Source organism: Anabrus simplex, chromosome 4, assembly GCF_040414725.1.
Source record: "Anabrus simplex isolate iqAnaSimp1 chromosome 4, ASM4041472v1, whole genome shotgun sequence".
Taxonomy (NCBI): Eukaryota; Metazoa; Arthropoda; class Insecta; order Orthoptera; family Tettigoniidae; genus Anabrus; species Anabrus simplex.
In genome coordinates, this window is record NC_090268.1 from 345,477,149 (window position 1) to 345,496,805 (window position 19,657).

The 19,657-nt window shown below is 39.7% G+C and overlaps 1 protein-coding gene across 1 annotated transcript in view; it reads left to right on the top strand.

The window, feature by feature from the left end:
* Positions 1–19,657, top strand: part of LOC136872711 (neuronal calcium sensor 2) — a 1,371,956-nt gene that overhangs the window by 257,107 nt on the left and 1,095,192 nt on the right. The gene's annotated exons all lie outside the window — the stretch shown is intronic.

Here is a 19,657-nt window from a genome sequence, read left to right on the forward strand (position 1 = left end):
TATTATTATTATTATTATTATGTCCGACTCGTTGCCTGAATGATCAGCGTATTGGCCTTCGGTTCAGAGGGTCCCGGGTTCGATTCCTGGCCGGGTCGGGGATTTTATCCTTCATTGGTTAATTCCAGTGGCCCGGGGGCTGGGTGTTTGTGCTGTCCCCAACATCCCTGCAACTCATACACCACACACAACACTATCCTCCACTACAATAATACGCAGTTACCTACGAGGTACATATGGCAGATGCCGCCTACCCTTATCGGATGGTCTACCTTACAAGGACTGCACTCGGCTAGAAATAGCCAAACGAAATTATATATTATTATTATTATTATTATTATTATTATTATTATTATTATTATTATTATTATTATTATTATTATTATTTTTATTGGTGCGTGGTATCCGATTTGTCTCTTATTTCTCACCAAGGCGGCCGCAGTTCTGATCCTGGCATTGCATGTAGGATGTTTGGAATGAAGAGTCTCGTCTCTGTGGTGCAGATTTTACATAAAAGTGGAGGCAGCTTGGCTGCGATTACGATATTATGTAGTCACGTACAACTACAAGCTTTCTTGCTTTTAATATTAATCAGTCCCTAGACTGTTTTGATCCTGCATCCGTGACATACTCTCCTGTGCTTACCTCTCTACATTTACTCCACTATGTTTATCCTGTTCATGTCTTGGCCACCTCTTACAATTCTAGCGCGCACATGTCCCTCAAAGAACCAACTGGATGAGTCCTGTGTGTCACAAGATGAGTCCTGTTCGTCTAGAGGCTGCTTTCTTCTTTTCCTTGAAATTTTTCCATGGAGCGAGTTGGCCGTGCGATTAGTGGCGCGCAGCTGTGAGCTTGTATTCGGAAGATAGTGGGCTCGAACCCCGCTCTCGGCAGCCCTCAATATGGCTTTCCCATTTTCACACCAAGCAAATGCTGGGGCTGTCGTCTTACTTAAGGCCACGGCCTCTTCGTTCCCATCCGTAGTCCTTTCCTGTCCCATCGTCGCCATAAGACCTATCTGTGTCGGTGCGACGTAGAGCAACTTGTGAAACAAAAAGAACATTTTGGAGGTCAGCAATTTGTGTGGATTCGTCCCAGTTATACGATCAGACGCCAAGGAACTCCTGAAGCCAACCATATATGGAGGGATGTACTGTATTTCCTATTGCGTGCTTTTGTTTTGTGTATTGTGTGGTGTATTGCGTATAGATGTGTGTCACGGCGAACACAAAGACCAAGTCCCGTAGCCAGATAAATTAACTATACCGAATTAAAATCGGTGGCGCGTCCGGGAATCGAATTCGGAGCCCTGTGAAGCGGAGGCCAGTACACTAACCATTCAGCCAAGGAGCTGGACTTAATAATAATAATAATAATAATAATAATAATAATAATAATACCTCAGATATCTTTTGCAGGCATTTTGATTTGACGCCATTTAGGGTGATTACATGTCCGTTTGGCCGTTTTGCTTTTCTCTCTCACATAGCAGAGAAGCCTGAACGTTTTGGGCACCGAGTTGAGTAGTCCAGACCATAGACCGTTGGCCTTCTGAGCCCAAGTTGAGGGTTCGATCCGAGCTCAGTCCAAGGGCATGTCAAGGTGGTGTAGTACGCCACATTGTATTGGTAAATGTACTTACACGTAAAATATTTCTGGCACTTGAGCGTCTCCAGAAAAACTGTAAAAGTAATTTGTGAGATATGAAACTAAGAACATTATCATTACTCTGGTGGGCGGCCTAATGCTGAGTTTTAATTAATTTTATCGGGAAACATCAAATACCTTTCAGATGCGGGCGTCAGACAACGTGGAGTACCAAATAAACCTCTTCCACCATCACAAATTCGACTACTTTTGCCGAGTTTGAGCCCGCAGTCCTGGAATCGAAGCTCGGTATTCTGTCACTGGTTTACGGAGGGAGCTGTGTTGCTCATAATATGACTGTACAAAACCTACAAGAAACTAGCAGCAGCATTGGAGATACAGCTTACCGTTAATGTGTCGTCCTGTTCCATAACCTGGGGCTAGTGGTGTGAGGGAAACACTTTGCCGATTGCACTTACTTTAAGTGCTATGTGATTTTCAGTTTGTTTCTATTGGCGGAATAGAAAGAATGAATCCACTTGGAGGGTACTTTGAACTCGAGAGAGTTTTTAAAGTACGGATCCTGCACCAAGTTGGTGTAGGTGAAGTACTATTTAAATTTTCTTCTGTCTCGAAAGTTTCAAGGAGCCCGCTCTCGCACTGAGTTAAATGGTATCTTCCTGAACTATCTGGCGAGGAGGTAAACTTGTTAATCTTATCTACACGATAGAACTGCTCTAAACTTCGTGTGTAGTCTCTGTTCTCGTAATTAGTTTTCACGATGTTCGTGCCGAGTTGGGTGTTCACGTTCACAGCTCACGTCAGAGTGTTTTTTAAACAATTTGTAATTAATGTTACGAGAATGTTTACTCGACCTGAGTAACATTCATTTTAAAGTACACTTACGCTCCTCGACAACGGGTACATGGAAAGACGAATTTTAAGACGCTTTTAGTATTTGGATAGAACCAGTTGGCCGTGCGGTTAGGAGCGCGAAGCTGTGAGCTTGCGTCTGGGTGATAGTGGGTTCGAACCCCACTGTCGGCAGTCCTGAAGATAGTTTTCCTTGGTTTCCCATTTTCACACCAGGCAAATGCTGGAGCTGTATCTTAATTAAGGCCACGACCGCTTCCTTCCCAGTCCTAGCTCTTTCCTATCCCATCGTCGCCGTAAGATCTACCTGTGACGGGGCGACGTAAAGCAAATAGCAAAAAAAACAAAAAAACAACCGAATAACCCTTTGTGAATACTGTTGGAGATACGCGCTCTAGTAATGAAACAGAAACTGTTGACACATCTCCTTGAGATCTGAAAGAAATCTGCATACTGAACGTAGCTTTGAAGAACTTATTCAGTTGATATAATTGTAGATTTAAGCATTGTAAGTACAGTGTCACATCTACCACCTGGTAGAGTAAAATGGAACGTCGAAATTGATGGGCAAGCTGCGTAAATGGCGTCAAATTAAAATTCTTCCACATGGTAGCTGAGACTGTATTATTATTATTATTATTATTATTATTATTATTATTATTATTATTATTATTATTATTATTATTAAGGTAGTGCAGCAAGAAATAGTTTACAGTAACTTGTAAACTGACAATTACTTGTACAAACTATGATTTTGAAAGCTTATTTCGCAACTCCTGTAAATGCTGAAGAACTGGCCTTAATGATGCAAATGTTAAGATGTTTCCTAGAGTTAGGAGTATAGGTAACATGTAGAGCACACAGAGAGGGTTGGTTGCGCTGATCGGCCCGTGCAGCTGTTAACGTGCTTCCGAGAGATGTTGGGTTCGAACCCCACTGTCTTCAATCCTGAAGGTGGTATTCCGTAGATTACCATTTTCACACGGGCATATTCTGGTTGCACCTTAATTGAGCCCACGGTCGCTTCGCTCCCAGTCCTTGCCCTGTACTATCCCATCTTTGCCATTAGACTTGTCTGATTCTGTGCAGTATAAAACAAATAGCAAAAGGGAAAGGGTCAAGTTTTCTGTGCCCTCAATAACCTTCCATATCCACCTACAAAATGGGAAAATAATACAGAACAGGTTGGAGGTTGCATAAATTCTGGGGCAACTGTAGGGACTTTTTTTTTTTTTTTTACCTATTCAGAGGATTGCCGCTCGCCCGGTCCCCTGCGCTGCGAGCCTCTCTCCCGCCAACCACTTCGCCGTAATGCGGCCAGAGCTCGCCCGGCACTGAGTCATAGAGTGTTTTCGCACAAGATCTCCTGTAATTCATGAAGGTATTATGAAAATGACATTGAAACAACACACTGATCACTAAACACGTTCACTCTTGACTAAACTGAACCTTACCTGTACATCGATGAAAGCTGCTGCAAAAGAGTGTTTACGAGTGGGACATAAAAACTTTCCAGTCTGTCAAAAACACAAAATGGTACCATAACATAATTACACAAATGACTAAATTCTGTACTTATCTGGAATTGCCTAAGTTTAGTCCGTTGTCTCCAAACACTATTGATGTCATGGTCATGGTTGAGTACGTAAAAAAATCACCATTATTTGTTAATACTTATTCATATTGTTTATGCAACGTAAACAATCCAAACCAAACCCCACGGAACTGAACGCCCTTGATAGGGCTCTGGCCTGCCCAGCGACGGCTGCTCAGCCCGAAGGCCTGCAGATTACGAAGGGTCGTGTGGTCAGCACGACGCATCCTCTAGGCCATTATTCTGGGCTTTCGAGTCCGTGGCCGCCATCTCACCGGCAGATAGCTCCTCAATTCTAATCACGTAGGCTGAGTGCATCTAGAACCTGCTCTCATGTCGAGAGAAAAATCCCTGACCTGGCCGGGAATCGAACCCGGGGCCTCCGGGTGAGAGGCAGGCACGCTACCCCTACACCACGGGGCCGGCCAACGTAAATAATACTGAACTTATATACGTATGATTTAAGTGATTTGATAGAATCTGAGGATGTTCTTGTAGAACGAAACATGTCATTCTTTGTATGTTAGTTAATAGTGTGCATCTTTTACAGGTATGTTTATAGTGTTATAGTTTAATATTGAAATTTTGTGTGTTTGACAGACTGGAAAGCTTTTATGTCCCACTTGACTAAGTCGACACTGGAGAGTATGGCTTTGTTCTTAACAAATATTTGTATTTACGAGTGTTAGCATGGGCAAGATATTGGATTTTAAAGTACTAACCAGATTTCGCCAAGGGGGAACAGCAACCGATAGGAATAACGAGAAGGTACAAGCTCATAAGACTTCATATATAAAAAATTAATGCTGTACGTACAATGCACATCATTACCCCGTTCTGTTTCAAAAATCCTTCTCTCTACAAATTGAAATCATAAATAAATACCGATAACTTTCTCATGTACCTATATAGATCTACTACAACATAAAAACAATCGGTTAAAAAAGTATACGCTTGCTTATTTTCTTAACTATGCGCTGCTTGCTTTCCGTTATCCACACTTAACTCTGAACAGAATTTAAATAGCACTATAACTGCTATGCGTTAAGATTTAACAGAACCACCAACACATGGTGGAAAACCCTCTTCAACCGGGCTGAGTTGCTCAGACGGTTGAGGCGCTGACCTCCTGATCCCAAATTGGTTCTATGACGTATTGGTTTCCGGCCTCATGAGACATGTCTGGTCGTGACATCCCAGGGAAGGGTGGTAGCAGTTCCTCACCAGGGGTGATGTCGCGACTACACAGATTTAGGATATAATTTGTATAGTTTTAATGTAGTTAAGTAGTTAGTTTACTTAGATGTAGAGGTAGCGTGTTGCATGTGGAGCTGGCGATCCGCCCATGTGCAAGATGCTACACAGTAGATTTTGTGGTAGTTAAGTAGTAAGTAGTTAATGCTTAGCTAAAAAATATTCTGTATGTAGGGTGGCGTCGTGCATGTGGACAGGCTATCCGCCCATGTGAGAGGCCACATAGTAGATTTAGTTTGATTTTATTTGTTTATAAAATAATGTTCACTTCTGTGGTTATTTTGAATTTGGAATACTGGAACATTGTAATTGGGCGAAAGCCCGTTATGCTCAATAAATACATACTTACTTACTTACTTACTTACTGACCCCCAAATTGGCAGGTTCGATCATGGCTCTGTCCGGTGGTATTTGAAGGTGCTCAGATTCGTCAGACTCGTGTCGGTAGATTTACTGGCACGTAAAAGAACTCCCGCAGGACTAAATTTCGGCACCTCGGCGTCTCTGAAAGCCGTAAAAGTAGTTAGTTGGACGGAAAGCTATTATTATTATTATTATTATTATTATTATTATTATTATAAACCATCTTTACGGCTGCCGACGGTGAGATTTGAACCCACCCTGTTACGAATGCATGCTCACAGCTATACGATCCTTACCGCGTGGCCAACTCTATTCTTCTTCTTCTTTTTCTTCATGTTGTTGTTGTTGTTGTTGTTGTTGTTGTTGTTGTTGTTGTTGTTGTTGTTGTTGGGAAAAGTTGACTATGGCGGACTTGAGGGCACTCGAAGCAGTCAAGTCGCGTTTTCTGAAAGCTACCCTGGGGATATCGAAATACGCAAAATCTCGACTAGCATATGAACTTCCCAAGGAGACCTTCTTCATCAAGGACCTCCGGATGAAGTTAAGGCTACCATTCACAGACGCCTGCGAGAATCTAATGCAGGACAGAGTGAAGAAAAGAGATGACATCTGGATCGAATTTTATAGAACGGAGGCCATGATGAATAGAACATGGGCAAACACTAACCAAGACCTGCGACACTTTGTTAACTCAATGGCGGTACATGGATACGACCATGAGCTGTGTAAAACAGAGTACTTCCATGACCCAGACGAGCCCTGCGCTATGTGAATTATGGCGGTGTACAATGCAACGGATACCATACTCACTTGTACAAATCGGAGATCTTCTGTTGTGAACTTTTGTAAAAACAAGTGATGTCAGTAATTCTACGAAGTTTGTTCTCAACTCTATGCACAGTTTGTGCGCAGTATCTTAAAAAATATATTGTTGCTATGACCTATGTCAAACTTAGTTGAGGCGTTCAAATAAAAGAACGTTTAAGTCTTCTACAACCTAATACTAATACTGTTCGAAGAGAACAAGAGTTAACTGTAGAAGTTCATATAGGAAGGATGATGTCAAGGGGCCTGACAGAAGTCTGTTGAAACAATGTCTCATGACTGTGATCGCTCCATAGATCGAGAACACGCACGACTACGATCATGTGTCTGTGTTTATACGTGGAGTTCACTGCAAGTAGATGACTCATATTTCTCAATAGATTCTTTGGAATTAATATTGTAGTTATATTCTAGCTTATGGCTGCGGCTCTACTACGACAGGACAGTTAAAGAGCTTCTTTACCTGCTACTTGTGCGAGAACCTCGGTCTGTTGGGACAGAAGACCGCATTGCGTCCCGCGCGCTGTGCCCATCAATTTGTAATGACCCGTGTCCTTTCATGTGGCACGCTCCTCTGGTCAGATGTATAGCTCTCTCTGCGTACACTACACTCCATTAAGGTCCCTTTGTCTAAAGTCAACGGTTTGCAGCGGTACATCTAGCGGTGGTAATTTTTTGCGCTTTGAAATAAAACATGTAGTTTTTTGATTTGCACATTTAACATTTTGTACCGTTTATATATTTGCAATTTAGCGTTTCATAACATTCCGAAGAAAATATAGAATTTTGAGTTAATTTTGGTAAACGGGTCAAGTCTCTTAATATTACTGTGAAAATCTCCGGCTCCATGACTAAATGGTTAGCGTGCTGGCCTTTGGTCACAACGGTCCCGGGTTCGATTCCCGGCAGGGTCGGGAATTGTAATCATAATTGATTAATTACGCTGGCAAGGGGGCTGGGTGTCTGTGTCGTCTTCATCATCATTTCATTCTCATCACGACGCGCAGGTCGCCTATGGAAGTCAAATCAAAAGCCCTGCATCTGGCGAGCCGAACTCGTCCTCGGACATTCCCGGGACTAAAAGCCATACGTCATTTCATTTCATTTCACTGTGGAATTTAAAATAGCATTTTCGTAGAATAGGAAAATAAAAATGCAGGAAGTATTATTTGAAATAAATAATAGAAGCTAATATATAACAATTCAAAAATGTTGATGCAAAACCAGAAAAATAAAAAAAATAACGGAAATAACGTCATGAGTCATTGCCACTGTTAAAGGAAATAAGTATCTGCGCCCTTTTGTTTTGTCATTTGTGCTTTTCTATCACTTAAAATTAAATTGCATTTACTGATAGTTATATATTCACAATAACGTCAGCACAAGTAGGCCTACTGTGTGTGACCACAAAGATCTTGAATTTTACAAAAAACGCTAGTAGATGTAATGTTATAACTTGGAAAAACAAACTATTCGTATAATAAACAGCTTGGACTCATAGTTTATGGAATGCACCATATTCATAGGGGATTATCAAAGTTGGCTGGATAATAATAATAATAATAATAATAATAATAATAATAATAATAATAATAATAATAATAATCATCATCGTTTGGCCTCAACTACCGTGTGTAGACATTTCAATTTGACGCCATCTGGCTGTCTGCTCGTCAACTCTAGGCTCACTAGATGGCAGATCGAGTAAACCGGAACTCTCTTGGGCGTCTATGGCTGAGATTTAATGAATTTTGCCGGGTAAACACCAAATGTGTCACCAGAGATCTTTTACATGCCGACATCGTACGACATGAAGTGTCGAATGGACTTTTTCCCGCCCTTCAAAAATCGGACTACCTCTGCCGGATTTGAACCCGCTATCTTGGGATCCGGAGGCCGACACTCTACCACCGATCCACAGAGGCAGCTAGTGGGCTGGATTAACAATTATGAAATATAAAGGTGGTGATGCAGAATGCTTAATGAGTCCGTGATAATGCCCGTTATGATGCAGTTCAGTGAATTTCTGAGGATACCTAATCCTTTCAAAATGTGCCAGGTGTATTTTGTAGTACCTCCTCTACTACCAAATAACAATCCTTTAATTGACCAGTGCTCAAGTCGACTGATGTAATATTCCCCTAAATGTGGGAGGCACCGGGCGAGTTGGCCGTACGGTTAGGAGCATGCGGCTGCGAGCTTGCATTCGGGAGATAGTGGGTTCGAATCCCACTGTCAGCAGCCCTGAAAATCGTTTTCCGTGGTTTCCCATATTCATACCAGGCAAATGATGGGGCTGTACCTTAATTAAGGCCACGGTCGCTTCCTTCAAACTCTTAGGCCTTTCCTATCCCATCGTGGCCATAAAACGTATCTGTGTAGGGGCGGCGTAAAGCCACTAGCAAAAAAAAATATGGGAGGCATGGTTCATTAATATTTCTCTTTTGTGTCAACCTCAATCGCCTGCTCAGTAAAACAAATAGTTGAATCCAACACTAAAACACTGTGCTTTCTTTGGATGAATGGCAATGATGTCGGCTCTTCTGTTCGACCCTGTAGAAGGCAGATAGGGTAACATACATAACTGGCTAGACACGAAAGGCATTTTCTCTGACCTGCATTGCATTCAAGTTGAATTACTCGCGCTAATACTACAGCACATTCGTGATGCGTGATTCTTCCTAAACTTGCCACTTCATTTCTCTTAATGCTGAAGCTAGAGCTGATCTAATGCTGTGATCATTGTTGCCAGGTCTACAAAAAAAAATCGATAGAATGTACGTAAAAATTTCGGGAGTTTTAATGAAAATTTCTGTAGTTTCTCGAGCATTGAAATGTTATAATATAACTGAATTGAAGAATGCAATAGTCACTTGAAGTTATGAGGAAAATACATAATTTCACTCACTCCTACTCTCTGGCTACTCTATGCTTCTTCTTCTTCTTCTTCTTCTGCTTCTTCTTCTTCTTCTTATTCTTCTTCATTCATCAGGCGTAGAAATCGTGTGCCAAATTTGAAGTCTCAGCAGAATGCAAAATTTGTATTCTATATGCGTGTCGTTGATTTCCCTTCGAATGATGCAGTCAAGCGTGAGTTTCGAGTTCAATAAGAGGGGAGAGATGACGTAATTTCAGCCTAAAATGAATGCGGGGAAGTACCTAAGGAGTGTTCTTATCGATAACACGTCACACAGTGAGACGAGGAAAGAGTTTTTCGGCACAAATATATTATGCACCTTTAATTATTATTATTATTATTATTATTATTATTATTATTATTATTATTATTATTATTATTGTTATTATTATTATTATTATTAGAAAAAAAACGGGATTTTTTTGTCCGTTCGGGTTTTCTGGTGAGTAGCAAAAGATCGGGAGATCTCCTGAAATTTCAGGACACCTGACAACAGATGGCGATTATTCCTTTGCTGTGCTCCCTTGGGACAGATACCAAGCTCGTGTCTTAAAGTCTCAGTCTCATCACAGTCAGAATGACGGCAGGGGGTGTGTACTTGTGCACCTTACAGGGATTGCTCGAACCGCCGAGATGTTGGAAGACATTTTAATTGCGTTTGTTCACTCCGAATACTATAATCTACTACAATTATTCGCCCAAAATTTGGCTTTGGGTAAGTCAGCGTATACTGAGACGCCGCTTCTCAAGGAACGAGAAATCGCCTGCCAGTCTAGTTGTTGTTACTGAGAACTTCCTAACTCGCTGACTGAATTTACAAACATATATAAATCTGCATTTAACTTGATAAATCTGAATATCTGCATTTAAAATGGAAATCTGAAAATTAACATTCATTAAATAAAATACACACTCGTCTGACCTTGTACTCACACTTACTTGTTACCTGCTTACTTACACATACGTTATTTGAAGGGCGCCAGCTGTCACTCAGTACAGCAATAATAGAATGAGACTCTTGACCATCTCTAGGGTGTGGGGTAATAAGCTTACTTTTGACAACATACCATATCAGTTCTGGGAAACGGAGATTGGCGTTCGGTTTCCCCATTAATTTTGAGGTTAAGATATTTTACTTTCAATGAAATGAAACTATGAATTCGTTTGATAGAACAATATATATTCTTTAAATAATATATCAAAAAATAGTGAGTCTTGTTGCGATAAAACAGATGAGAATATGAAATTATGACATTGCAACTGACAGAAACTAGGCATGAATTTGAATTCTTCTTGACCGGACATTTAACAATTTATACGAAATATTTCCCTCACTGATTCACTTGACTGTACCTTCAACACTTTGAGTGTAATTACGACGTAATCCATTGCTCTGGTGTTTACTGTAGATGTGTCACGCCTAACGTGCTGATACATCCTTGCGACTGCTTCTTCTCCATATCATCTGACTTCTTTGTAAGTCAATATGGTATGACCTCTTGGTAGGTCCAGGGTTGCCCTCTCTGACTCCTTGGTAAGCCTTGCGTCCGCGTCTTCCACTAAGTGACGGACCAACCATTTGGTCTCACTCTCTCAATGACCAATAATGGCTCACTGAGTCTTCACCATCTCTCGTTCACACTGGTTGGCTGACCACTTAAGGCCTCTTGATCTAGTAGACTACTTCACTGTACTGCATCCGTATAAGTAATGACTGACGCTACAATCTGCACCCACCTTATATAGACGTTGGTTGACACAACTACGTAATCTCCAGAAATAACAATGACATACTCCCACCTACGCGACAGATATTACATCCAGTGGTGAAATAGCCCTGCGGCGATCGACTTTCTGAGCGCATATCTAAATAAATACGATGACGTAGCCATGGAGTGGCGATGACTTGACAGAATCTCCACTGGTATAGCAATATAACAACGTCACTTCCAATCTCTGTTATATACAACAATTCTCGCTGTACAGGTATTGAGTGTGATTCTACACATACGTATATATGTATACATCTAAGTGCAATCTTGCAAGCAACAGGCAATTGCAAAATTGAATAAAACGGATAATTACAATAATAGTACAATATCACAGATAACATAATAATAATACTGACATAATAATAATAATAATAATAATAATAATAATAATAATAATAATAATAATACAGATAAAATCATACAATAATAAAAATACAGATATCATCTTGTAACGGGATTTGAACCGTTACAATTCGCCTCCCTCATAAATAAATCGAAGAACAAAGAATCGATTGATTTATGAACAAAATTATATATATAACACTGACACAGATAAACACTTTAAATGAGTATACAACAATAATTTTCTTTTTCAACATCCATACATTTTATAAAATATCACAAATATGAGAATTCTTCTCGCACATTGCCATCGTAGATAACTGTTCAGTGTCCCATTCTCTTTTTCTCTCATACAAATCACAAGGGTAAAGCACTCAATTTAACACACACAAATAATTTTCAATCAGTATACAACATTCTTCTTTTTTTTTAACATATCAAAACTTTTTGTGAAATATCACTTATATGAGAACTGTTCTCGCATATTGTTATCGCAGATAACTGTCCAATGTCCTGTTCTCCGTTTTTTTGTCACACAGTACATGACAATGTAGCACTTATTCTTCCAATACACCAATACGACACTTGGTTCACACGCAAATCGCAGATGTTAGTTTTATTTTGCCAGTTTCTCACAAAATTAATCATCTTATTCTTATCTCAACAAATCTCACGTGACGTACTTCTTTAAGTTCTTAATGTTGTAAGTACCGACAATCTTCCCTTCCTGATCTTTTAAGGAATATGCACATTTCCCGATACGGCTCACAATAGTGAAATACCCCTGATACAAAAGAAATAATTTAGACATATTTCCCGCATCTGCAGATGATGGGAATGGAACTCTAAGTAGCACCTTGTCACCCAAACTGAATTCGTCCAATTTTGCCCTTGTAAACTTACATATCTCAAAAAATCACATCCTACTTGGCAACAATAATTAAAGAATCAACACTATGGCTACAAGATGGTTCAATTATTCCGTAATCCAGCATAATGTTTATTTGTTCTTAGACGTCACTAGCATTTTTAAGTTGACTGGGGTACTTACCTCCCACAAACGATGAATGGTCATGTACTACAAATTTATGTTCATATTCGTGTTCTTCCTCACTTACCACTAAATACCTCTCGACGCTTACCTAACATCGAACACAATTACTCCTCCTGTAATTCACTCAAATTACCTCACGTCACTGCCTCATACCGACTATCCCTCGGATACTGGTCGTACAGGCACGTAACACACCCAACAAAACATTTCCTCTCACTAGGAACAACTTCACTTACCTCTCATATATTTCAAAGAACACACGTCACCAACACACTTACCTCAGACCATCATAATTAACACGTACTTCTTTGCTAGTTTTATCCCAGAACAAACACACACTACCTAAATCAAAGTCTACTCTACTTCCATGATTTGCAACCAAGTCAGCTCCTAAAACAACTGAATACACAAGTTTGGTACAACAAGGCATATTTGAAACTTACAATTATCTTTACTTATGATTGGTACCGCTATTATCTTATTTACTCACTGTGACTTACCCAACGGCTGTTATAAGATCTGATAGTACCTTCTTCATATCACATTTCCATCATCGACTACCTCACTGCTTACAGTATATTCTCAGCATTACAAGTACTTACATCACTTACCAGAACACTTCTTACGTCTAACTTACTGCTACCATTAATTACATCATTACCTATGACTATGTCATTACTTAAATATCTCACTTAACATTACTTAGGTCACAATCACACTACTCTTAACTCTACTTTCACTACATAACTACTTATACTAAATACCTGTTCATTTTCTACCTTCAGCCTGTCCACTTACCGGTAACTTACCCGATTCCCTGTGAATCTGAAATACTCTGGCTCGATAACGACACCTTGATAACCTTCATATTTGGCTTATCATAATCCCTCTGATAACTCAAATCCGTACGCCTCCCATCTTCCGATTCTCTCTGATTACTCTTCTGACCTTCTCTCTCATAACTCAAATCCATACGCCTCCCATCTCCCGATTCTCTCTGATTACTCTTCCGACCACTATCACCATCAACACAACTATTAATCATCTGCGGATCATGATTACCCCCTCTCCTCTGATACACGGCTAACATTTTTCTCTCTCTCTCTACTATACTACTTTCCCCAGCTATCATGCGCTCTCTCTCTCGCGCGCGCCCTTGCACACATTCTTTCCAAAGCCTATCAATGAACACTTTAAACTCTCCTAAATTAGACATATTATTCCAGTATACTCGAAACCATATTCTACTTTCGCCGACAAAAACATTAGACAAAATTTCCACCACGTATTCCCATTCATTAATATTATTCCTCGACTTACTTGCAAATCTTTTCTCAACTACTTTTACAAATTCTATAGTACTGAACTGTCTTCCAGAAAACTTGGTTAAATCACGATCCCTACTGAACAAACCACTCACTACTAGCACCTCTACCGCCGTTTTACCTGTAACTTCATGCCGTATCACTTCCTGGCAACTCAAAATTTCTTCTTCCGCTCCCCTCTCAGCGTTCTCTTCCACTATTCTCACGTCTTCCTGCAATTCTTCCTCTCTCTCTCTCACCTGCTGTGATAGCGTTTCCTGTTCGTTCTGTAGTTCACTGACTTCCACAAGTTTGCTTTCAATTTGTTCAATTCTACTAATCTGTTCCCTCGTATCTTCCCCAACTGCATTGCAAATCTTGTCCAATCTTTTCTCGACTACCTCATGAATTTCATCCCGATTACTCGAAATTTTATCACTTAATTCTACGATATTCTCTGTACATATTTCTTTGACTTGCTCGGTCTGAATATGAAGACTGCTCCGATTCAACTTCATTTCATCTTCAATTTCTACGCACTCTTCATTTGATTTACTTTCTAACTTACATGTTGACTTAGATGTTTGATTATTTATCTCTAATATCTTAGAATCTATTTTACTAATGATCGCATTACAATTTTCGTTATTACTGATAATAAACTGATCCATTTTGCTACATAGAGAGTTACACAGTTTATTAAAATTTTCATTACTACTATCAATTAATTCTTTCATCTCTTTCTTATTATTTTCACTCATCTTTTCCATTCGTTTATTACTATTTTCACTACTACTACTACTACTAAATAATTCTTTCATCTCTGTCATCTCTTTCTTATTATTTCCACTACTAGTATCAATCTTTTCCTCCTTCAGTTTATGACTGCTTTCAGTACTATTAATTATTTGTTCCATTTCTTTATTATTATTATTTTCACTAGTACTACTAATAAAAAATTCTTTAATTTCTTTATTATCATTATCAGTCTTTTCCTTATACTTTTCGAAACTACTATTCTTTATTTCTTCTGTCCCTTTCTTACAGTCTTCAATAATCTCGGTTATTTTGGCCATCAGCAAGTTAAAATGTTGTAAGGTCATTGCCCCTGAGACTTCCTTTTGAGTTTCAGTGTGCTTCTCAATTTCTGCACTTTCCTGAATTATCTCAGAAACTTCCATCGTATTCACCTGTTCCCTACTCTGAATTTCACCTTGGATGTCCGCAGAAACAATGACCTCGTCGTCACATGACTTGTTATTGTCTTCCTTGTCCATCTTTGGTTCACTAGTGATAGTACGCGATCTCAAATTAATTTCCCTCTTCAAATCCCTTGACATATCCCCAAAATACAAATATATATCACAAAATTATAGTCCTGAAATTTACCGGTAATAATTTCCGTTGGCTTAAATGCGCATACTCTTCTCAAAATGAACCCATGATATGCTGTCATTCAGAACAAGTACTGAATTTATTCGAGTCCCACGTTGCGTCGACACATTGAGATTTTCCTAACTTGCTGACTAACTTTACAAATATTATAATAAAACTGCATTTAAACTTGATAAATCTGAATATCTGCATTTAAAATGGAAATCTGAAAATTAACATTCATTAAATAAAATACACACTCGTCTGACCTTGTACTCACACTTACTTGTTACCTGCTTACTTACACATACGTTATTTGAAGGGCGCCAGCTGTCACTCAGTACAGCAATAATAGAATGAGACTCTTGACCATCTCTAGGGTGTGGGGTAATAAGCTTACTTTTGACAACATACCATATCAGTTCTGGGAAACGGAGATTGGCGTTCGGTTTCCCCATTAATTTTGAGGTTAAGATATTTTACTTTCAATGAAATGAAACTATGAATTCGTTTGATAGAACAATATATATTCTTTAAATAATATATCAAAAAATAGTGAGTCTTGTTGCGATAAAACAGATGAGAATATGAAATTATGACATTGCAACTGACAGAAACTAGGCATGAATTTGAATTCTTCTTGACCGGACATTTAACAATTTATACGAAATATTTCCCTCACTGATTCACTTGACTGTACCTTCAACACTTTGAGTGTAATTACGACGTAATCCATTGCTCTGGTGTTTACTGTAGATGTGTCACGCCTAACGTGCTGATACATCCTTGCGACTGCTTCTTCTCCATATCATCTGACTTCTTTGTAAGTCAATATGGTATGACCTCTTGGTAGGTCCAGGGTTGCCCTCTCTGACTCCTTGGTAAGCCTTGCGTCCGCGTCTTCCACTAAGTGACGGACCAACCATTTGGTCTCACTCTCTCAATGACCAATAATGGCTCACTGAGTCTTCACCATCTCTCGTTCACACTGGTTGGCTGACCACTTAAGGCCTCTTGTTCTAGTAGACTACTTCACTGTACTGCATCCGTATAAGTAATGACTGACGCTACAATCTGCACCCACCTTATATAGACGTTGGTTGACACAACTACGTAATCTCCAGAAATAACAATGACATACTCCCACCTACGCGACAGATATTACATCCAGTGGTGAAATAGCCCTGCGGCGATCGACTTTCTGAGCGCATATCTAAATAAATACGATGACGTAGCCATGGAGTGGCGATGACTTGACAGAATCTCCACTGGTATAGCAATATAACAACGTCACTTCCAATCTCTGTTATATACAACAATTCTCACTGTACAGGTATTGAGTGTGATTCTACACATACGTATATATGTATACATCTAAGTGCAATCTTGCAAGCAACAGGCAATTGCAAAATTGAATAAAACGGATAATTACAATAATAGTACAATATCACAGATAACAATAATAATAATAATACTGACATAATAATAATAATAATAATAATAATAATAATAATAATAATAATAATAATAATAATAATAATACAGATAAAATCATACGATAATAAAAATACAGATATCATCTTGTAACGAGATTTGAACCGTTACATTACGTCATCTCTCCCCTCTTATTGAACTCGAAACTCACGCTTGGTTCGAAGCAGACGGTTACAGACGTTCGAGTGTTGTAAGGAAGCCTTCCATTTAGCTTTCACAAGGGCAAGTGCGCGACAACTTCTTGGCGCATATATCATTCCGTCTGCACAGCCATGAGGAAGCCGAATGATTTATTTCACAGCTCCTCTCAGTAACTTACCTACCTCATCTAGAAAGATATTTTTAATCTTTACTAACGGTGCACACTGTAGGTGATATATGAGACTTGGCCAAATATACTGATTGATGACGGAGAGTTTCTCATCATGTTTCAGCAAAGGTGAACTGCACAATTTGTTGATGTTTACTGTACCGGGCGGTACACCTCTACGCGACGCAAGTTCAAATCTTGCGCCAATTGAAACTTCTCTACTGGAAAAACCCAGAACTTTAACAACTGAACTAACTCTACGGTTTATCAGAAGATGTCACTGAGTGTTTTTGATTTGCTTTTGTTTTTCATTGATCAAGAAGTGTGGACATTCTCTAACAGAGGTCTCAACCAAAAAAAAAAAAAAAAATATGATTATGCACTCTAGTGTGAAGGAATGAACTTTCTTGAAGAAATTTTGTATTCATCAGTTGTGTCTTTACTAAATTTTGTTCTGTGGTTTGTGGGTTGGCAATATTAATCCTTTCTTTCCGCCTGTTTTGAATTTAACCAATCAGTAATTTCTGTAATTAATTTTCCTCCAATCATAGCTTTCTTCTTCAAATTTCTATGTGTAATTCTTAGTCTACCAATAAAAATTGAGTAGGTGTGTCTACTCATTCCTGAAAGGTCTCGAATTTTCCACGAGGGTATAAAAACTGCTGATTTTTTTGTCTCCGGGCCACTTCAGTAACATCTAGCTTAGCGTGTGGATATGAAGCAGGGGGCGGGAAGCGCCTTTTTCTTCGGGCAACAGATCTCCAACAAGGTAATGGCCTTTTAACATCTTTATTTCTTGCTAGATCAGCAGTTTAACTCTCGGGGAGGGTTCGAAACCTTTAATATGTAAACATATAAACCTTTTTCCCTGGTAAACTTCAGTTTTTTTTTAACTTTAATTCGGGGATAGAGAATGCTTTACCCTCTCGAGCTCCCCCTCATTTGAAATTGAGATGACTACGTTTTCGTAACCGTTCCTTCTCTTCATTAACGTATTAAAGATGGCGGACGGTTGCAGGCGTGCTGTAAGTGTGTTCCTGATAATAAGCGTGTTTCTTGTGGTCCAAGTGCTTTTATCGCGGTTACGTGTGAATGAAATTGAACCGACTAGCGTATACTTTGATGTCAAGTGTGGTGTAACTTGTTGGGAAGATATACTCTCCAATAATAAGCTGCAAATAAGTGCCCACGTGTTGTGTGTTAACGGCAAGCAGCAGAGAATGGCGTCCAGTCAGCGTGTAAAGCACAAGCCTTCGGCCAGTGACACATCCATCCTGACGCTGAGTGTTCTACTACTAGCAGTTGCCGGCGATGTCCAGCTGAACCCAGGACCGGAGGTAAATACCAGCCTTAGCATCTACTACCAGAATGTCTGTAGTCTTAAGAAATCACTCGTGGACTTTAACGTCGCTCTGAGTGACATGCATTACGACTGCGTGTGTTTAGCGGAGTCCTGGCTCGGCTCTTCAATCGACAATAGTGAAATACTGAATGACAATTATGTTATTTTCCGCCAAGATAGGCAAAATATCATTACTAGTAAGAAAAAGGGAGGTGGGGTTTTAATAGCAGTGAACTCTGCGTACGGTCCAGTGCAACGACCTGACTTAACGGGAAACTGGGAATGTGTTGTTGTGAAAGCCACCCCATCCCCTGGCCGAGCGCTATACATAGTCTGCTGTTACCTGCCCCCGGACGAGGTGAAAGTACGGCTCGCAGACTTCCGAGAAACCTTGGCTCGAATCAATCGCGTAGCAAAACAAAATGACACTATTATTGTATGCGGAGATTTCAATATAAGCCAATTAGCCTGGGCGTCAGACGATTCGGGATCTATTAATCCTATTCTCGCCCATGTCAACGAGGAAGCCTGCTTTCTTTTAGAGATCACTAACGAATTTAACCTTCGCCAAGTTTGCGGTTTTCCAACACGAGGAAATAACTTCCTGGACCTTGCTTTCGTGTCTGAAAAAGTCACTAATAATACCCTGTGTGAAGCAACAGAACAGTTAGTACAATCAGATCATTCTGCGCTTGAGCTCAGACTTCATATTTCCCGTGTTCCTCGTTTACCACAGACTACAAAATCATTATTCGTTTGGACAAAAGCAGACTTTCCCCATCTACGAAATATCTTATCCCGTTGTCCGTGGAACTTGCTCGAATCCTGCCCATCTCTTGATGCCGCAGTTGACTTGTTTTATGACTTACTGCACAGCGCTCTTCAGGACGACGTACCTTCCCGCATCATGAAGACCAGGCGTCTTCCCTCTTGGTATGATTCCGAACTTACAGACAAAATGCGGGCAAAGGAAAGAGCAAGGAAACGAGCTGCAAAGTCTTCACTTCCTTCAGATTACATCGAATTCGCGGCGCTAAGAAAGGAATACAAACAAATGCAGCGGAGAAAGTACAGGGATTATGTCGGGTCTGTTGAGGAAGATATTATCAGACACCCACAAAGATTTTGGAAATTTATTACTTGCAAAACAAAATCTAGGCGGCTACCATCTATGATGATTAATGAAGACAAGGAAATTAGCTCATTGAAAGAAATTCTGGATAATTTTGCTGACACTTTCAAAACATTC